Source organism: Rhinopithecus bieti, unplaced genomic scaffold (genome assembly GCF_001698545.2).
Source record: "Rhinopithecus bieti isolate Rb0 unplaced genomic scaffold, ASM169854v2 scaffold_26607, whole genome shotgun sequence".
Lineage (NCBI taxonomy): Eukaryota > Metazoa > Chordata > Mammalia > Primates > Cercopithecidae > Rhinopithecus > Rhinopithecus bieti.
The window spans coordinates 509,736-521,920 of NW_016812346.1; positions in this window are offsets into that span (position 1 = coordinate 509,736).

Here is a 12,185-nt window from a genome sequence, read left to right on the forward strand (position 1 = left end):
CCAGCTTCCTCTGCATTAAATAAGAATTTCTTTAGCTTTCCCCACTTACCCCATAGTGGGATTTTTTGAAGTAATAATAACTTGACTATTTATAAAGCACATTTTGGGTGTGTGTGTACACATGCATGTGTGTATATGTATGTATATGGTCTAGACCAACCTTGAAGGGTGAAAATAGCCTCAGCAAAAAGGCCCTGTTGCTTGATGCAAAAAGCCCCCTACCCTACAAAACAGAGACCCTAATTTTCAACTACCTCCTACCAGCTGTATTCCCTAGCACAAGTCATTAACATCTTTGGCCTTCAATGTCATCACTCATAAAATGCGAGTCATACTGCTTTCCTTGTAGTATTGCTCTAACTGAATGTAAAATATTAGATACCATACACCTGGAAGGGGTTGTTATTGCCTAGAGCAGCACTCACCAAAGGGTGCAGGAATAATACAAAACTAGGATTCCCTATTTGTTGATAAGTTTAGGAAACACTGTGTTAAAAAGATTTTTTTCTTGCAGGCCTTTTCTCCACACCTTTAATCTGCCAATATGCGTTAGGAATCTCAGGCTGGGATGCATTATACCACATCTCCCAAAAATATTTGACTACTAAACTTACATTTGGAAGCTGATATCATGGGCTCATTGTTCTACAGGACATGCTTTGGGAAACACTCTGACACATACTTCAAACTGCCTCCACAACCCAGAGAATGAAGGATTCGACTCTCCCATCTTACCTGGATACACAAAGCAGTAGCAAGAACTAATTTAGTAGCATAAAGGATAGCTTTTAAGAGCAATTCCTTCTGGCAACAGAAGCAAAGAGCACAGGTACCAAGTTTTAAGAACCTGGAGCCAGACTGTAATGGCATTAAATGAAGGTGTCATTGGGAGGCCCAGTGAGCCCCAAACAATTACAGAAGGTTTCAGCTTAGAGGTGGCACCCCCTAGGGCAGCTAAGAGGCTAAGAGGCAATGGGCTTGAAATGGCTGGATTTCCTTTTTTTCTTCTACTTTTTTTTTTTTTTTTTTTTTTTAATGCTTAAACAGCATGGGGAAATGTAAAAGGCAGAACTTGTAAAGCTACTGCTTGGGATTGAAAACTGGTCAGAAATCACTATGAAAGGTCTATATAGCCTTTTGAACAAAATCAGGTAAGTTCAGTATCTTCTGTGGAGAAAGGATCCTCCTGAAAACCAAAACCATCATATTCCCAGGAACATATGTGGCTGGGAAGTGTGGGCCTCATTACGGCTCTGGACTTTTGCACAAACTGTATCCTCACTTGAAATGCCCTCCGTCCTCATCCAGGTGTGGGAACTCTCCCTCCTGCCCCCTGCAACCATCACCCTGTTTCACCTGCTATTTTTTTTTTTTTTAACTTTCATTTTAAGTTTAGGGTACAAGTGCAGGTTTGTTACATAGGTAAACTTGTATCATGGGGATTGTTGTGCAGATATTTCATCACCCAGGTATTAAGCTTAGTACACATTAGTTATTTTCCCTGATCCTGTCCCTTCTCCCACCCTGCAACCTCCACCCTCCAATAGGTCCCAGTGTATGTTTCTCCCCTTCTATGTGTTCATATGTTCTCATCATTTAGCTCCCACCTATAAGTGAGAAAATGCAGTATTTGGTTTACTCTTCCTGCATTAGCTTGCTAAGGATAATGGCCTTCAGCTCCATCCATGTCCTTGAAAAGGACATGATCTTGTTCCTTTTTATGGCTGCATAGTATTCCATGGTATATAGGTACCATATTTTCTTTATCCAGTCTATCATTGATGAGCATTTAGGTCGATCCCATGTCTTTGCTATTGTGAATAGTGCTGTAATGAGCATGCATGCATTTGTCTTTATAATAGAATGATTTGCACTTCTTTGGGTATACATGCAGTAATGGGATTGCTGGGTCAAATGGTATTTCTGTCTTTAGGTCTTTAAGGAATTGCCACACTGTCTTCCACAATAGCTGAACTGATTTATACTCCCACCAACAGTGTGTAAGTGTTCCTGTTTCTCCACAGCCTCACCAACATCTGTTACCTTTTGATTAAATAGTAGCCATTCTGACTGGTATGAGATGGCATCTCATCATGGTGTTGATTTGCATTTCCCTAATCATCAGTGATATTGGCATTTTTTTCATTATTGTTGCCCACATGTAAGAAGACATACATATGTCTTCGTACAAGGCCAATAATCATATACTGTTTTAAATCAACAAATAATCCAACTGTTTACTGTCTCTTCCTTCTCCTGTTAGCCCTGAACACCTGCTGTACCACCACCACCAAATAAATACACCGTATATAAATATCAGGAACAAAACAGAATTTACTGAAGAGTCCACAAAGGAGAGAGTAAAGAGAATGTACACAGTACATCCATAGAAGACTGCTCAACAGGTTTTTTGTTTTTTTGATATGTCTTATCTCCCCTTAGCAGGCCCTCACTCTGCCATGCTTTTTCTGAAGAGCCTCTTTTCTATTTTACCTCTTTACATAGTATATAGCCTAGCTAGCTTATGTCTTTCATTCCTAGATCTTAGATATTAAAAGCAAGATTCTGACAATGCAGAAGAGTGGAAGACTCACAATCATTGAAGTCAATATAGAGCTCACTTTCAATCCTGGCTTTACAACTTCCTAGTTGAGGGATCTTGCACAAGTCACTTTACATTTCTAAGACTCCATTTCCTTTTGGGGGATATGGGGATGATAGTCCTATTTTGCCTGGTGATTTGTGGATGAGAGAAGAGGAATATGAAATGCATAGCATGGTGCCTGGCACAGAGCAGGCTCTCAGTGAATTGCAGGAACAATGATGCAGAGAAGAATTGAGAAGGGCCTGAACCCATACGGTGGCTGTTACAATGGGAAGGCAGGGACAGGTGCATGAGACATTGTGTCTCAACATAGACTGGGACTGTGCTGGAGTGAAAGCAATTGGTGACAGGTCTCTGTTAAAGAGATTAAGTGCTTGGCCTTGCATGAAGCTCGGAGTGCCAGTCATGATGCAGCTTGACAGCTGAGCATCAGGGACTGCTGTGAAAATAAGCCAGGTGTCTCCCAGGGCCCACCCTAGGGATAAAAGGGCTGAATTAATTAATTAAAATAATAGTTGTAGAACTGCTTGATGTTCAAGCAGATAAATGACAGGGCCATCTAACTGGTGAGTGTGGATGGAACTGTTAATAAATGGCTTTTTGATTGTAAGTTCTAAAACGTCTCTTGTAAAGTTATGGTTCATTTTAAATTTGTATTTGTGGCTATGTGTGGTTTCATGCTGCTTTATAGAGTGACTGCTGAGGCATAAAGTTGACATACCTTGCTTTAATATTCAACCTGGTCACAACACGACAAAGAATAGCATATTGTAATACTTGGCTTTTCCAGAAAGCAGAACAAGTCAGGATAGTATGAAAGTCTTGAATGCTAGCCAGTACTTTGTCATAGAAAGACCTGACCTTCAAGTTAGACAAAGAAAGGTCACAGTCCTAATTCTGACCCTCAGGAGTATGAGTGAGGCCATATTATTCAACCTCTTTGAGTCTCAATTTTCTTTTCTATGTAATGGGTACAAAAATTCCTACCTCTCTGGGTTGCACAGTTAAGATAGTCTAAGAGAAAGAAGGGGCTTGACATATGATTGATGTTCAGGACACTTCATTTGACTTCCAGAGAGATCAAATTTACAGGATTTACATTGTGAGGCTTTATGTTGGATGGCATGGGAGAAAAGAGAAGACCGCTCAGAGCTTTACGTATGGCTGTGGATGTCTGCAGCTTGCTGTTGAGAGTAGAGATAGGGCACAAAAGTCAAGAATCACACCTGGGAGTCAAATAACATTTCAAGGCTTTAGTGGGTTGAGAAGCATGACTATAATATGACAGTGTAAAGAAATATTGTTTTTTAAAAAGGAGGAAGAAAAAAATGCTAAGGAAAGAGATGGAGGGACTCAGGGTATTAAAAAGCTGGTTGTCTACACAGTGTCAGTAGAAGTACAAGGTAAGGCATTTGGGTTGTGGATAAAAGAAAGAAAGACTCAGACATGATAGTGATGTAGGAATGAGCTGCTGAGCATGCCGCCTGCTCATGGACAGGAATCCCCTGATATAGAACCCAGAACTGGCACATGGTCCAGCCATAGCAGAGCCCCCAGTAGCCTCTGGGATGCTAGGAGGACCACAGACACATTTTTCTCTTGGTCATTTTACACTCAAAAGGAAGGACCCAGAAAACTGCTCCTGGGGTTCCACCTCAGGGCTGAATGGTGCAAAATCATTGACATTGATATACACATGACATGAGTTTTAATAGAAACAAACTGTCACATGGAGTCAAAACAGGTCAGGACTTCCAGCTTGAGCCCTCTTGAATTCTAGGTGTCAGGAGAGCAGATTTCCAGAAACTAAGTATAATGCCTAGCCTCCAAGCAAACAGACTCAAGGTCTAAACAGAGACCATCTTGTACCATCTTGAGTAGCCTAATAAGGAAGAAAAGACTGCATGTGTACCTGCATAGTCAACAGAAAGCCAAACTGCTAAGCTCATGATCTGTCATTTTTGTTGTCATGGAAGCAGCACAGACTTCAGAGCTGGGCATGCCTGGGTTTGAATTTTAGACCCATAAATATGAACTATGTAACCCCTAGCAAGTTATTTAAGCTTTCTGCGTTTGTTTCTTTATGCATCAAAAAGAAACAACACTACTAATATTTCAGTGTCGACATAGGGTTAAATGATATACAGCAACATACACAAAACACTCTACCTGTCCCTGGAACACAGAAATTTCCCAAAGTAAAACATGAGTCTCTTTCCCTTTCACTTTGTAGGATTGCTTGGCACATAGAGTGAAGGAAAGCCACCAATAGGCAGGGCCATCTTTCAAAAGTGAGTCTGAAAACTTTCTCTTGCCCTGTGGGCAGGATAATTGAGGGGCAGTGCTTTATCCTGACTGTGTCTTGAATGGTGGAATTGACAGTCTGATTGAAGAGATTATTTTGGACATACTGGGTTAAAGAGAAAGGCAGAATTTTTCCAATCACACTGTTCAGGAAGCCACCAGTCTTGCTGCTCACACACAAAGGTCCTGCAATGAAGGATAACAGAAAGCCAATGGGGAGATACCAGCAGGGCCCAAAAGAACCTCACTTGCCCACTTGGGAGAGTGTACAGGGTGCTCAGATCTCTACACTCTGATCTGCTCATCAGCCCCTCTTTTATGGGATCTCTCACCACATTGTTTTGGCAGAGAAATGACTTACTGCATTTAATAGTTTTTCGTTTGTTTGTTAGGTCAGTTCCTTCAAATAATTGGAAAAGTCTTGGCAGCTTAAGGCCATAAATGCAACCTCGAAGCATAGAGCCCATATAATTCTGGCCTGAGGAGGCAGACCACTGGAGAAGGAGCCAGGGGCCCTGGACCTCATCCTCACTCTGCCAGTTTCTTAGCTCTCTGACCTTGAGCAAGTGGTAGAAAATCTCCAGTCCTTAGTTTCCTCATCTGGAAAATAGGGGAAATGGTGTGTGTGTGTGTGTTGTGAGTGGGCTTGGGGGTTGTTGCCAATATTGTCTTAAAGTAGAGTGTCTTATAAAACCTACTCAAATGTGAGAAATTATGAATTGCCAGCATGGTGAAGTTGAAACATATTGTTCAACATCCTTTATATTTTTAATTCTCCAAATTTTACCTCCCCATTAAGTAAGTCCTATTATTATTCCCATTTCACAAGTGGAGAAATTAAAACAAGTTGAGTAACTCATCCAAGGTCACAGAGCTGGTAGGGATCAGAGCCGGAATTTGAACAGAGGTCAGCTAGCTTCCAAGTACTATAGGCTTTGTTGCTTAGCTCTACTTTGGAGATGGGCAGAACTGATTGTTAACTAAAGACCCCTTCACTTATCTGATGTTTTGCAAGCCAAATCTTTTAACTATTCTGACCTCAACAGCCTTATTGACAAAGTAGTGGTGCTGTTCCCCACATCATGGAGTTGTTGCGAACAGTAAATCAGGTCAGTGTGTGTAGCAAGTAAATTAATGTGAAATAAATTGATATTTCTTTCCCCATCTCTACTCCAGGAAGGAAAAACTAGCTATGGCTCTAAAGTCTTGGCTTACCTAAGGGTGGACAACAAACCCGTAAAAAATAAACTAGTAAAAAAAAAAAAAAATGAATGAACAAAAGAGTTATGGATTATGATAAGTACTAGGAAGAAAAACCAGGATGATAATAGAGAAGAACATGTGATGCCTACTTGGATAGGGTGGTCAGGGAGGCACTGCTGAGGAGGTGATAAATCAAGTGAAAAACAGTGGGGTTTGTTTTAATCTTATAGCAGAAGTTGGAGAATCTCTGATGATGACTGAGGCAGCTGGGAACTCTGGAAAGATTTTGAGAGAAATAATGGAATGATGACGACATTTCTTTTGGCTGAGGGTGGCAGGGCAAAGTATCCCATGCACATTTTTGTGTATAGCTGAGGGCCATGAGTGGAACATGATAGTTCCAAAAGGAGTCTAGTTTCTTTCTCTCTCTCTTGCTCTCATCTCCCATTATGTGGCAGTAGCCATGGAAGGATGCTTGATTAAAGCCTTCTCTTTTCATTTGGAAAAGTGTATGCCACAGTGAATCAACACTTTGGCTTTTCCCTTCCCACCAAAAAAAAAAAAAAAAAAAAAAAAATTTTAATTTTGACATGAAAATTTGATGAACCAAATATACAGCATCGCCTGGGTCGATATCTACATTTCAAATGCATTTACTGTCATTACTGAAAAAAAAAATTCCACTTGGTGAACCATTAAGACAAAGCGCTGAGTAAATTAGCTAAATCATGCCTAAGGTAACCGCTCTGCAAGGCTGGTTGGAAAAAAAACCCTCTTCCTGCAAGTGATGATTGGTAAAAGAATGATACTGGAAAATGACCTCTTTAGGAAGGAGAGAGCTGCTATCAGGAGACCACTAAAAAGGAGGCAAAGATTTGAGGAGGCATAGGGAATGTATTGAAGTGTGAATAAGTAGACTTCAGTGAGTCTCCCTTCTGTGTCACCAACCAGCTATGTAACCATTTATTTCTAAGTATACATTGAGTACCTACTATATATAAGGCAGTGTTCTAGGCACTAAGGATTTAACAGTTAGCAAGTGAACTACAGAGACAAATGCCGGCCCAGCTGGGGCTTACATTCAGATAGAAGGAGATCATTGTGGACTGAATGTTTGGGTCCCCGCTACATGCATTGAAGCCCTAAACCCCATTGTGACAGCATATGGAGATGGAGTCTTTAGGAGGTAATTAGTATGAGATGAGGTCATGAGGACAGGGCCCTCATGATGGGATTTGTGCCCTTCTAGGTAAAGACATCTGAGAGCTTGTTTGCCCTGTCACTCAGCCATATAAACACTCAGGGAGAAGGTAGCCACCTGTCTGTGAACTGGATAAAGGGCTCACACCAGAACCTGGCCATGCTAGAACCTTGACCTCAGACTTCCACGCTCCGGGACCGTGAAAAACTAAATCTCTGTTGTTTAAGCCACCCAGTCTGTGCTATTTTGTTACGGCAGCCCAATCTTACTATGACAAATAATAAATGGTAAACTAATATTTAAAAAGTGTAGTATGCCAACTGGGAAGTATTATTGAGTAAAAGAAAGGGCAGGAGATAGGAAATGCTTAGCAGTGGATGGTAGGAGGGGAAAAATGATTTTAAATCGGGTGACCAGGGGAGGCCTCACTGAGAAAAGCCCATAGGTGGTCACAGCATAAAAGTTAAAAGCATAAACTTATTAATTTTTTTAACTATCTGTCATATGGTTCTAAATCCCAGATTTACCCATGACCAGCTGGATAATATTAGGCCGGTAGTTTGCAAACTTTAATCACATTTTGGCATTCATCAGAATTACCTGGAGGGCTTTTTGAACACATATGGTTGGGCCCACCCTAAGAATTTCTGATTGAATATGTCTGGAGTCAGCTGGAGAGTCTGCATTTCTCCCACGTTCCCCACTAATGCTGATGCCGATGCTTCTGTTGCAGGACTGGGACTGTACTTTGAGAACCACTGCAGCAGAGACTAGATGCCACTCAGAACCTCAGCTTCCCCAGCTGTAAACTAGAAATGCCAATACCCACATCCTAGGGTGGCTGCCATCACCTGGCACACAGCCATCAATAAGTGCCAGCTGCTGGTCTTGTGATTCGTGTCTAGGCCTCAGTTTCCTCAATTATAACATGAGGCCCTTCACTAGAAGAGGTAGCTTTGTGCTAAGAATGAAGGCTCGGTAGAGGGGCTCCCAGTCTGTCTTAAGGATTGGGGTTACAGAAAGATTGCTGGAAGAGTTGACACAAAGCTGAGGCTTGATGGGTGTCTGGGCATGAGTATGGGTGAAGAGTACAGAGGAGGAACTTGAAAGAGGGCATTCTAAGCTAAGGGGGCCTTGTGTGCATAGGTTCTGCAGTGAGGAAAAGCATTGTATGTCCAGGGAACTGCAGACTTACGGTGCACATGTGCACTTACGGTGCCCCACTGAGAAAGGAAAAGCTTGTATGAGGCCTGGCAAAGTGGCTTGGTTTTATGCTGAAGCCAAGATGGGCCAGTGAAGGGTTTGTGCAGGAAGGAGAGTGAATCCTGCTTAGGGTTCAGTGGGGAAGTGATTCCCTGGAAGTACTGTGGAAGAAGGACTGAATTAGGACAGGTGTGTCTGGAGGCCAGGAGACCAGTGAGGAGGCCAAAGCCACAGTGCATGGTGGGTCAGGTTGTATACTGCACTATAGACCCTGGCTGGGAGAAAATGGGGCCAAAATACAGCCTCCAAACAGCTCCCCAGGCAGCTCCAGGATGGGGCTGGGTCTACCCAGAGGAAACACAGCTCCTTCCAATTTGCCCAGATAGATCACCATTTTCTACTTTGGTAGCTATAGAGGCTTGGCAGTTGTTATCCAAGACAGGCTGAATGATGCCATTAGCAAGTAGGGATTGAGAGGAGGGCACTTTGCTAAGAAAAAAATTTAAGTAGAAATTATTGGACCAACCTCTTTTTTTAACAGATGAGGAGTCAAGGCCCAGAGAGGCTCAGTAACTAAGCTGATATCACACAGCTCACAGGTGACAGAGCCGGGATGAGAACTTAAATCCCCTGTCTCTAGGTCCTAGATTCTTTCTACAAAACCCAAAAAACCTAACACATCTCCCCAAAAGTGTGAACCACAATAATGATAATGATCATTTTTTGAGTCTATTACAGTCTGATGCTGCGCTGGGTGTACTGGGCTAGATGCTTTCAATATATTATTTCATTCAATACTCTCACCTGAGCTTCAAGTCAGGCATTTTACAGATGAGAAAGCAAAGGCACAAAGAGATTAATTTTTCCATGTGTATCTGGCTACATTCATCATAGCAAATGAAAGAAGATAGCACCAACCCCCAAACCCATGTTTCTTCCACTTATTGCTCAGCATCATACAGCGTGAATTTCTGCTTAGGTAGATGAAGGAAAGAATGTAAAGTACTAGCTATGCATGGAACCTGAGTTCCTCCAACTCTGAGCCTCACTTTGCCCTGGTGGTAAATGCTACCAAGGGAGTCTCTCCTCATGGGTCACTTCTGCCCATGTAATCATGGCATTCATAAAGCCCAGCAGAACAAAGTTCTGTTTGTTTATTTTTAAGCACATTTATAACTGTGGCTGCTATATGAGTGTGGAATGCATTAAGAGCCCTCTCAAAGAGCATGAGATTAGCCTGCAAGGAATAGCTTGCCAGCTGTCATTTACTTCTGGGATGATGGATGCAGACTGGAAAGGTTTAAAAATATATATATGGTTCTACTATGTGCTAGGCACTGTAGTAAGTCCATCATCAAATAACAGACATAAACCCAACCTTCATTGTGCTTACTGTCTGGAAGGTAAAGTCATTTTGAACAGGTAATTCCGAGTAATTACACTGGTACAGTAAGCTTCCCAAGGACAGGAGTCTTCATCTGTTTTGCTCATTGGTCAAGCCTTCTGATACAAACAGGCAGAAGTGACCCAGGAAGAGACACTTCCTTAGTAATATTTATTACCAAAGCCAAGCAAAACTCAGAGTTGAAAGAATTCAGTTTCCATGAACAGCTAGCTCCTTCCTTTATTCTCAAAAGAGAAATTCATGTTGTATAATGCCTGGTGTAAGTAGAAGTAGTGTGGGCTTTGAGAGTTGAATTCTCCTCTCAGTTGCTATGATGAACTTAACTGGGTAAATGTGGAAAATCTTACCTCTCTGTGCCTTTGTTGGCCCAGAATAGTTTCTCAATAAACATTTGTGTTTAAATGAATGAACAGAAGAATGAATGATGTACAATAGACATTTCAACTGGGGACATACAGGAGATACACACATGAGAGAATAGAGCCAGTATATTTAACCTAATCTTGTTTGATTTAAAATGCATTCATATGTTTTCAAGGCTGATGCCATCTAAGGTGAGCTCTTGAAAACTCAGCAAACTAAAAATCAGCAATCCTGCAAAATGTGGTGCAAATGCCACAAACTTGCGTTCTAGCCACACGTTCAGCTTCTCCCACTCCCCAGAATATTCCAGACTTTTCTTGCCTCCATGACCTTGAGATTGCTCTTGACACCTCCTGGTACAACTCCCCACATTACCTGTTCTGGCAATCTCAGATCTATTCTTCCAGGTTCAGCTCTGTTGGCACTTTCTCTGGGGAGCCTTCCATGATTTCTGCTGAGCTAGTTAGTTGTTAGCTACTGGATTTTCTCAGCAGCTCCCTCATGTCTCTATTGCTATAGATACAGTGTATCCTAATTGGCTTGTTCATGCATCTATATCTCCTCATTCATTTCTGTATACTCTGTGGCTAGAAATGAGCCTGCCTGTAGCGACTGGTTGACTGGACAAGGGAATGGGTCAGTGGGGAAAGGGAGGAGTGAGTGGGTGGGTAGACGGATGGATAAAGCCTTTGCTTTGTGGTCAGGAAGAAAGCCATCCTGTTATACCTAACATGCCTTGAACATCTGCACACAGTTCTAGGTGCACACAATCTCAGGTTGAGTCACTGCTAGTTCACACCCTTCCCAGCTATCCTCTCCGGTCCTCAGTCCCCACCCCATATTTCCCTGGCCCTGTGACTTTTCTCTTCCATTTTGCTGGGCGCTCCACCTGCCTCCAGAATGTGGGGAGACATACCTTATTGCCTATTAAAACACAATACTGATGCTCTGGGCCAAAATGAACATGATATCCCTTCCCCACTGAAGCAAGACTAGAAAACAAAGCAAGGAGAAAAGATTTCTAATACTGGGTACCACTTTTCTAAGTTACTCTGTCCTTTCCTAAGTCCTTTCCAGGCAAAAATTGATTAAGTAGATGGTAAACTGACCACATAGCCAAATTATTCTTTTCAAAGCCCCAGGAACTGAAGAGTTCTGAACAGCCAAGTTCTTCCCAAACACAGTGCATTTGACAGAAGCTGACCCAAGTTAGTAGAATCACAAAAGATTTATCCTTTCAAAGATATTTAGAAGTCAATTCTAAGGTTTTTGGACTGCATCAAACATGTGTTCTTTTGTTTGCTCATTTTCAGCAAATAATCAATGGCTCCAACTAGGGGCTGAAAAATACAAATACCAACTCATTGACTAGAAATGACAGACTGATTGATCTATCATCATATAAAGTGAGACAGTGAGACTTCAGTTCCTAGCACAAGAACAGGTACATGGTAGGCACTCAGGAAATGTGTTGAATGAATAAACAAATGAATAAACAGTGAACAAACTAAATGAAATTCTAGTACCTTTCTACAACATCACAGATGGTTGACAAAATACATTTACTATTTCTGTCACTCCACCAATAAAAAATATTTTTCTTTATGTCACATGTCCTGAACTCTTTATCCCAAGAGGGCTTAGAGGCCCCTTCCTCCTCCTTCCCAGTGTCCTAGTACATTTCTCCTGTAGTTCAGTCAGCTTATTCTATGACGAATGGTCGTTAGTGTGTGTTTCCCCATCAGGTTCTGAATGCCTTGAAAACAAGGTTGGCCTCATTCATCTAAATATCTTCAGCTTCTTCCACAGGGCCTAACCTAGGGCAGGCACTTGAGTTATTGTTGGATCTTCTACTATATCTGAGAGGGAAGGAGGGAGGATAGCAGGGAGGTGTTTGTTAT